Genomic DNA, 9385 nt, shown 5'->3' on the forward strand with positions numbered 1-9385 from the left:
CTCTTAGTCAGCTACCCAGCAGGATGGCAGGGGAGAGAATAAAGAAAGGGGATTTATAAACTGCTGAAGTGTCCATCACATGAGCTTTGTTTCCTTTTTTGTCCTAATGAAGACTTTTAAGGCAAAGGCAGAAGGAACAGTTCTTGCTACTCATGATGCTGTAAAGAATGAGCTCCCAACACGTGCTGGTTACAACAATGCACACCTGACTGCAGCTGCAAGAGCATCTCACACCCACAGCCCAGATTTTGGGATGCTTGAATCCTTTGTCATTGTGCTGATGGTGACACGTGCCCTGCCAGTTCAGATTTTCAGCCTTAGAGCTGACCTCTGATCACTGTGTATTTCTGTTGTCAGTGTCAAGTAACTGTAACCAAAGCCCCCAGGCAGTAACTACACACAAGTTGCTTCCCCTGTGTTGGTAGCCTTGAGTAGATTACTAATCCTCCCACCTCTGAGCAAAAAAACCATAGAAGTAGCACAGTACCATAGAAACAAATGGACCCTGCTGTGGTTGTATTTCATGGGTTTCAAATCACTCCAGTTCAAATTTGATTTTCTCCCAAGAATTAAATAAATTCTCCCAAGAATTAAAGGGCACTCCAGATAGGTAAATTCAATGGCAATACCTTTCATCATCACTGTAGCCATTTGACTGAGTCATCTCACTACCCTGTACAACCTAACCTGCTCCCATACTTACTAATGAGTAATACATTAGTAGATTTGCCATCTAATCACAGATAAAGCAAGAGAGGAAAACTGTTACTAAGGAACACATGACAGTAAGTCTTAAAATACTGAAATTGCTGGCTGGGAAACTGCTGAGTCACGTCCATGGGCTCCTACTGAAAATAGTGTTTCATTTGGCAGAGCACGTACAAGCTATTAATGCTCCTAATTGTCTCAGACCTGCTGAATAGCTGCTATCACAACTGATTAAGAAGCATTCTCCTAACTTTTCTACCTCCTTGAATGACAGAGAGCAGCAAGTATGCTTTCTCCTGCAGCAGTTCTCCTTCCACAACATCAGGTTTTAACAGAACAAGAAATCCCTCAAAATATTTTCAAAGCATTCTGAGTTTAAGACACCTTAGAAGACACTGCACTTGCCTTTTTACAGATGCAGCATGGAGGGATAGCAGGTATCACTCATCTCTAATCTGTAGTCCTGCCTGGTGAGACTATGATGTCCTTAGTATGTAGTCTGCAAGTTATTTCTTAGACCTAAAGGGAGGAAAGAGCCTTTCTTCATCATTTAAAGCCAACTGAGTTAACACAGAGAAAGCAATTCACTCCAAGGTCTTGGAAAAGGTAGCTGATTAACAAGGAGGTGCCCTTAACCTCCTTTTTAACAAGGAGGATTAACAAAAAGGTGCCCTTAACAAGGAGGGAGGGGTTTTAAAAAGTTTCAAAGCTCCAGCTGCAGTGCATGATACCCTCTAACAGGCCTTGCAGTGACTGTTTTTCCTGTCCTTTGGCATCCCAGAGGCAGAAGGAGAGACAAGAGTTGCCCTCTGAGTTTCTCTGGGTGCCTTGTTACCTTCTCCCTTATTCCTTCTGCCCTGGTGTGATGGAGCCCTAGGCTGAAGTCCTGGGTTTATCAGCAGAAAGGGTGCAGCACAGGCTGCTGGTGTCAACTTGGCAAAGTCTGTCTAAGGTGGCTGAGCACCCCTCTTCCAGCAGCATCAGCTTCACCCTCTTCCCAGCCCCTGTGCTGCCACGCAGAGCCTCTTGCCTTGCCCCTGCTTGCCCTCTTGGCCCTGGGGCAGGGATCAGTCATGCAGAGCTGCCAGGGGACAGGCACTGAAAAATTGTAGAGAAGCCTAAGAAGGAAGAAATATTATTGCAGTTTTCTTTGCTCAGTCTGGGAGTGTTACTTCCCACCTCTCTGCAGTGCCTGGCTGCCATCCATGTGGTATCTGGCCATTTAAAACACATTAGTGTGTATTACTCTTTTAACCATCTACCCTGTAACCTACATACAAGAGTTTGGATACCACACAATGAAACATTCTCAAGCACTTCTTATTACAGGAGGGGTAAGAAAAACATCTGTGATGACACAGCTGCTTGAAGTTGCAGCTCTTGCATTTTGTCTGTGACTTACATATAATCATGTCATTTTCTTGCAAATAAAACCAGTCTTTGAAGAGCAAAATAATCTCTAGGCAGGAAAGTGTGGGCAGCATCTCCGTGGAGAGCAGTTGGGTGGGATATCCAGAGATCCCTTTACAGAACTTTAAATTGTGATAGATTGACATGTGAGGTCTGCTGAAAAAAGATGCTGAGTTAATCTGCTGTCCTAATAGAGTTGCCTGGCACTATCCATCTGTCCTATCCATGCTGCACAGGGCTGAGAGATACTTTGTGCCATATATTTCTGCTGTACAGAATGAACCCTCCACACCCAATGCTTACAGTTACCTTTGGGCTATGTACTTCTCAGAAGCTCATGAGTAACCCACTGAACTCTTGTCAGGAGATAATTCCTCTTGGTCTCTGCCTGATAGGTTACACTTTTTCCTTAAATCCATACATGTGCTTTGCTTCTGGGTCCTACCTTTTCAGATTTCAGCAAATGACTGAGACTGTCAGAGTCCAGAAATGGCAGGCCTCAGCATTCATCAAGCCACAGACACAACCTCTGTTAGTTGACTGCAGTCAGTGCCACAGAACCATCTCACTCCAGATGACTTCCAAGGCAGGAGTAAGATCTAGAGACAGTTTTACTGTAGTTTGACTACTGGTGACTCAGAGAAATTAATCAGGGCAGGTTTAGGTTAGATATTAGGAAAAGGTTTTTCACCCAGAGGGTGGCTGAGCAGTGGAACAATTCCCCAGGGAAGTGGTCAGAGCACCAAACCTGCCCAAGCTGAAGAAGCACTGGGATGATGCTCTCAGGCACATGGGGTGATCCTGGGGGTGCCCTTCACAGGAGTTGGACTTGATGATCCTGATGGCTCCCTTCCAACATAACATATTCTATGATTCTATGATGTGTCAGGGTAAAGGAGTGAAAGCTCAGAATGTTCACTGAATAAATCAAAGGTCTGAGGGGTGCAGGGATTTAGAGGATGACAGAAAGTGAGGCAATCACCTGAAACCAATGAATCTCAGTCTGCAGTAGCTGTGTGGCCTCTCTGGTTTATTATTCCAGTCTGAGCTTCTACAGGCACTGGACAAACCTTCCCTCACAAGAAACTGCTTTACCCCATGCTTCTCAGCCATACTTTGCTGCTCTGTGGAACCCAGTCAGAACTTCCTTCTCCATTTCTAACCAAAGTCTTTACTTCAGACTTCCAGAATTGGTTTACTTTCCTTATCCTTTTTTTTTTTTTTTTTTTTTTTTTTTGTGATCATAGCCAAATTAATGGAATAATTTATTTAGCATGATGGAAGCTAAGAATTGCTGACTCATCCTCATACACATCTAATAACACCTCGTGTCCCTTCCTCAGGCTGGTCTTGTGAAACTGCTCTGTCCCTTCTTATTAAACACTGTTATTTGTAGATGTAAGCAAAGTTAGCTGAATAAAAATAAACTTTAAGAATTGCAGTCAATACTACTGAGGTGAGCTGTTCCTACCTAGTTATTGCTTAAGCTTTTGCTCAGTAACAGTTTTCACAGTTTTTAGCATATATAATGGTAAATTGTTTTAAATTTCTCTAAGAAGTAGCAGCAGACATACTGATTGCCTTTTATTTTGAAGTGTTGACAAGAAAAAATAGAAATGCAAGTTTTTGTTAATGATTGTATCTTTTAATGAAGAGAATTAGAAGACCAAAATGGTCATCAAGAAATCATTCTCTGAAGATATAACTTTATTAATTCAGTACAATATTTGCTCGTTGTCCTTTGCAAAGGTGAAGGTTCTTGGAATTTCTAGCAGCAGTTTACAGAGGTCTGAACAGAACAGCCTCCAATAATGCTTAAGAATATTCCCAAGTAATGCTGTACACATTCAGTAAGCTACAAGATGGAAGCTGCTGCTGCCCTAGATCATCTTGTTTGGCACTAGGCTGCAGGTCTGCACCCTGAAGCTAAGGCCATGGAAACCTCTGATAACCTCTGATAATCAGTGCCACTGATCAAGTAGCTCCTCTAGATCCCTCTTTCTTGATACCAAATTTTTCAATGAATCAAAAATAATCTTGAGTGAACAGGTGATGCGTGGGAAATGTACAGAACCAGAAATCAACACCTATCCTGAACACAAAGGTGCAACTGCCAGGGTTTGGAGCTCTCTGGATGGCAAAGGTTAAGAATAATGATCTGTACTTCAATTTCTTTATCACATTTAGGAGGACTTACAACTGCCACAAAACTCTGAGGTTATTAATATGATCTTCTGGCACTTCTGTTTCCATGCTCTGCTACTCATCCAATCTATATCCTCTGTGGATGAGTGGGGAATGCCAATTAGACAGCAGATGCAACCTGGGAAAGAAGTAGAAAATCAGACTGAAGCTACAGCTTTTTGCTGCACACCCACCAATCAGCCCTGGTCTCTCCTGTTTGCTCCATCTAGAGAAGACAACATTCAGATTTTATGACAAATAAGGAGATAAAATGAAGCTCTGGGCTCCTCTTTGGACAGAACTTGGTCTGGTAACCCATGGTAATAACCCAAGTTAAGTCAAATTACCATTTTGTTTCTGAAAATCAAGTCTCCACTTCTCTCTCTTCTGAAATCTAGTTAGCAAAGCAGAACTGGGTAAGAATTCACCATGTTTGGGGGGAGGACATACTTTCATCTTAAAAAAAAAAAAAAAAAAAAAAAGAAAATCTGTTTCTGTCTGATCAGGGATGCTTTTGCAGGGAATCCAAAAATTAGACATCCTCAGGTCTGATTCCTCTATTCCCTGAATTCCTCTTTTCAGAAAATCTGTTCCTCCTTGTGTCCACATGGTCACACAGATTTGAAGAAACAAAGGAAAAAGTGAGAGAATTTTCTTTTCCCTCTTCTGGCAAAGTAGGAGACTCATGACAGATTCAGGGGAAGGAATTAAAGGTGATGATATTGCAGCCAAGCAAAAAATAACAAAAAGCTCCTGAAGGTTCAAGTAATTTTATTCCTCTGAAACTTCTGTCAAAACTGTCCCAAAGAACAGATTATCTTGTTTTGTTATCTTTAGAAGATTAAGGGAATGCAGCACACTTCATACTGTTAACAGTAACCTTGGCTGGCCTTACCCTACTAGCAGCTGAACAATTATTTCTAACACAGACAACTCCTCCTCCCTCTTTCTCAACTGGACAGACCACATATTTTTCTGACTCCCTGCCAGTTCTTAAGTCTCATGTGGTCAGCCAGGGGAAGGAAGCTCCCAGAAATAAAGGAATTCAAATACTGTATTTACTTTTTCAGCAGTCTCAGAACCAAAATGTGCCTTTCTAGGAGCAGCCCCAGAAAATACACAGCCTACAGAGAGCTAAGAGCTCAAATAAGCAAACTCTGTAGCATATGTGCACATACAATTCTTCTTAACAGGTAAAAATCACAAGTGAGCATTTTGGAAAACAGTTTTGGTGAGTCTGCTTAATGAAAACAGAAATATCTGTACTTGAGGGAAAATCTAATATTCTAACTTTCATGTTAAATAATCCAGAAGCCCTCGTTTAGTTAAAGATGTCTCCTTACTGAAACTTTATGAACATCAATCAAGAAGCATCAGTTTGAGTTCTTTTGTTAAAAATGTCTGAAACAGTTTGGATTGTATTAAAAATGTTAATGTGAGGAATGTGTGTTTTCTTCACTTCGTGTGTCCTACTTAACCAGTGTCCTTAGATGAAAAGGTACCAAAGCTGCCTTAGTTCTACTTTCTAAACATAAAGAGGAATTTCACTCTAACCATTTTCTTCTTTCCACCACATATTTAGCTGTGTTCAGCAGCACCCCTTTGAAATTCTGCTGTACCACTGTTCTCTGAGATCTGACTGGGGCAGTTGTGGAGTTTTGACAGTTCTCAGGAAAAAAGCTTTTTGCACTAAATCCATAAAATAATCCTGCATAACAGCTCAGCAGGATGCATTCAGAGATTGCTTGTAAACTGAAAGCAAACACCAAGACATTAAATGACCCTTCAGAGATATTTATTGAGGGACAAGTTAACCATGGGGCAGACCTCAGGAGGGCCATTAGCTGGTGTGAAAAGTCAGTGTGAACTTGTCTACTCTCTCAGCAGTGGTTCTAGAGGAAATACTGCACTGGTGGGACTGCAGAAATACATCACATGTAATAAAAACCCAAAAATAATGTAAGAAAAACAGAGCTGGAAGAACCAGCTCTTCTAAACCTGCCCTTGAAGACACATGGTATCAGAAACTTCTCAACTTCAAAGGTTTCAGGCATGGTTTTCAGGCAAGATTACACATTTTTTAATCCCCTTTCATAGTCAGGTATTGTTAGCACATCACTTCTCAGTCTCTAGATTATTGATTTCACTCTTGTCTCAGAAGAGCTCTGATTACACCTCCTGCCCATCCCTGGTTCTCTGCAGTTAGACAAGACAGCCATGAAGAAGAGTGGGATGCAGTACTCCATTTTTTCTTAATTCCAAAGAGAACAGCAGCCTGTATGATTCAGTGAATGAATTATAGGTGCTATAGACCTGTTTTAATTTATTTTTTAGTATGAGGTAATTGACTAACCTTTGTTGTGCTATAACCTCACAATTCTTTTCTACAAGACCAGATGGATGTTTTCCCTATTCAGAATTTAAGCAGTCAGCTGGTCTTATCTAAACACAGTGCCTTGCACTCGTCTGCTTTGGATTTCATCTTCTTTTTTGTTGTTGTTGGCATGTGATATGCTTGTAAAAGGGATGTGATGTTGTTTAACCCATGTTTTCTAAGGACACAAGCCTTGTGCAATCCCCCTTTTCTGTCACCCCCATCACTTCCTGACAAATTGGTTAATTCCATCTAAACGTGATGAGAGAGAAAGGTCTCAAGGACTTAACTTGAACAGGGTTGTCAGAACCAGCAGCTGGGCAGAGAAGTCTGGAAGTGTTTACCCTCAAGGCTCACGTGTGCTGTTTGTCCTGTCAGGGTAATCAGTCCCCAGGCACTCGTGGGCCTGCTGCACACACACATCACTCCTGGGGATCAGGAGCAGCATCTGCTCTGCTTTGCTGTGCTGATAAGGGGAGAGGGAGCACTGTAGGGAGACCTTGTGGAGGAGTCAGGATTACACAAGGCAGTGGTAGAAGCTACAGTCATGGCAGATGAGGCTGTGTAGGAACTGAGGACACACAGAGAAAACCACACTGCCTTGGTTCTGCTGCTCAGGGCACTATTTTCAACCTGTGGTGTTGTGGGGATGCAGATACCCTGGATATTGTCTTTCCCCTGACTGGAGTGGACAACCCATGAACAACGTGGGTGTGTTTTCTGAGCCAGTCTGTACAGCTTTCACACCTGCTTACTGTTTTGTTTTGGCATTTTGGTGGTTTTTTTTTCATTTTTAATGTTATGCTTGGATTCTGACTAAAGTTCTAATAGCAGCATCTACTCTACAGTCTCTCCCTTTTCTGCCAAAGGAGGAGGAACAGATTTTCTAAACCTAAGTCAAGCAACTTCCTGTGCATTTACAAAGGATCAAGAGCTCTCAGCTCTGCATCTGTGCTAACAGATTGCCCCATCACTCTATACCTAGAATAAGAGTGCAAAGCACAGGGTTGCATGCTTCTCTCGTGACGAAATGCAATAAAGTTTAACTAGAAAGAGATATTAACCCACACAAGGACAAGCTGAAGTGTTTGAAAAAGCATTACTGAACAGCATGCACTTTGTCCAGGCACTCTGCAAACCTTTAAGCAAACATCCTTGGTTCAGTTTTTTTCTGCCCTTTTGAGTTGCAAAATGTAGTCTGTCTGTCTGAAAGCAGAAGGTAAAAGGGTATAGTTTTATTGCAGTAGTACACCAGGAAGTTACCAGCACCTGCAAGCAGGAAAAAATGTGACTCCTGAAGGCAAGGTGATGAGTGTATCTCTAATGCTTACTGCTAGTTTCTCCAGTACTTGAGGAAGATATGAGTACAGAGTTCAGCACAACATCTTCCTGGAGGACCTGACAATAGGCAGTCATGAGGCAGATGAAAAAACCCAAAACTTCTAGCATCTCCAGTGCTAGAAGTAGGAAAGCTACATCTATTCTCTCATAGAAATAACCTTTAAATACTACAGGCTTACTTGTAATTTGGGATTTTTTCAGTTATGAAGAGCTGATGGCTTGGCAGTAATATTTGTTAGTTTTTAATAGTAAAAACCAGTAGAAGTTACTCCTTTAAGTGAGTCTGGAATTGCCTGTTCATTTCTGAAGCTTTAAATTGTGATCCTTTCTCGAGTTTAAATCTACACTTTGCAAAACTATTTGTGTAGAAGGCTGTGAAAGAATCCTCTACTCAGAGTTGAAGGAGTGTAACACTATGACATGAAAAGATGTGATCTTCTGACAACAATAACCAAGGGAACACTGAGCTAACTTCTGAAGGAAAAGAGGTAGCTCTGCTAACCTGGGACCAGAGATGCCACATATTTCATAGAAGACAGGACAGGTGGTTAACTGAAGTAACTTTAAACTACTAGATATGAACCTACTTACTCTTCTGGAACTTCTGAGAGACAGTTTTCTCCTTAAAGAAATAGAAAATGCTTAAATTCAAGGGACTGAGTTCACTCCATTCTTTTTCCTTTACCAAAATTCAGTTTTCAACCCCTGTATCATCAGCACTCAGTATATGAAAACCCTTTTGAAAATAAAAATAATTAACTATTCCAGATAAAATAATAGAATGGGCAATAAGTTATAGGCAATATAGGTTGCCTTCCACAGACAGGGTTGGTATCTCAACCACCTAGTGAGCAAAGTAGTGCAACAAAGAAGTAAAAAGTGGTAGCTATCTTCAGTCATTCTACCTTTGGTTGCTGAGCACTGAATTCCCCAGTGTTAGAAAACTCAGAACTTCCCCTAATGTGAACATGAGTAAAGGAAGGCAGTGAAACCATCAAATGGTAAATTGTGAAGGGCTTCTTCAGTCAAATGTTCTTTTTCCATTAAGTATTCTACACAATTCTTCTTCTTTGTACCTACAGGGGTGGATCAGTGTCATTACATTTTCAAGCCAGTATTCTAACCCTTTTCTTAACTTTTTAAGTGGTGGTGCAGGAGGTCAACATTCCTAAAGATGAAAAGCAGTTACCTGACTTCAGAGTTGGTATTTTGGTAGCTCCTATTAAAGAAGCACCTCACCTTATTGCTACAAAGTCTGTTCCAGGCAACAAAGCCACATTCTAACTCCCACATGGCAATAACTTATTATTACTACTCATCTAATTCCCATAGAGGCAGAACATGGTAATAACATAAGTGGAGATAACC

At 41.3% G+C, this 9385-nt stretch overlaps 1 long non-coding RNA gene across 1 annotated transcript in view; it reads right to left on the bottom strand.

The window, feature by feature from the left end:
• Window positions 1-9385, bottom strand: part of LOC139797841 (uncharacterized) — an 86611-nt gene that overhangs the window by 34349 nt on the left and 42877 nt on the right. The window contains exon 3 of the long non-coding RNA XR_011726591.1: window positions 4316-4441. This is a non-coding gene — a long non-coding RNA (uncharacterized lncRNA). The remainder of the gene's footprint in view (window positions 1-4315; window positions 4442-9385) is intronic.

This window comes from Heliangelus exortis, chromosome 6, assembly GCF_036169615.1.
Source record: "Heliangelus exortis chromosome 6, bHelExo1.hap1, whole genome shotgun sequence".
NCBI classification, from domain to species: Eukaryota; Metazoa; Chordata; class Aves; order Apodiformes; family Trochilidae; genus Heliangelus; species Heliangelus exortis.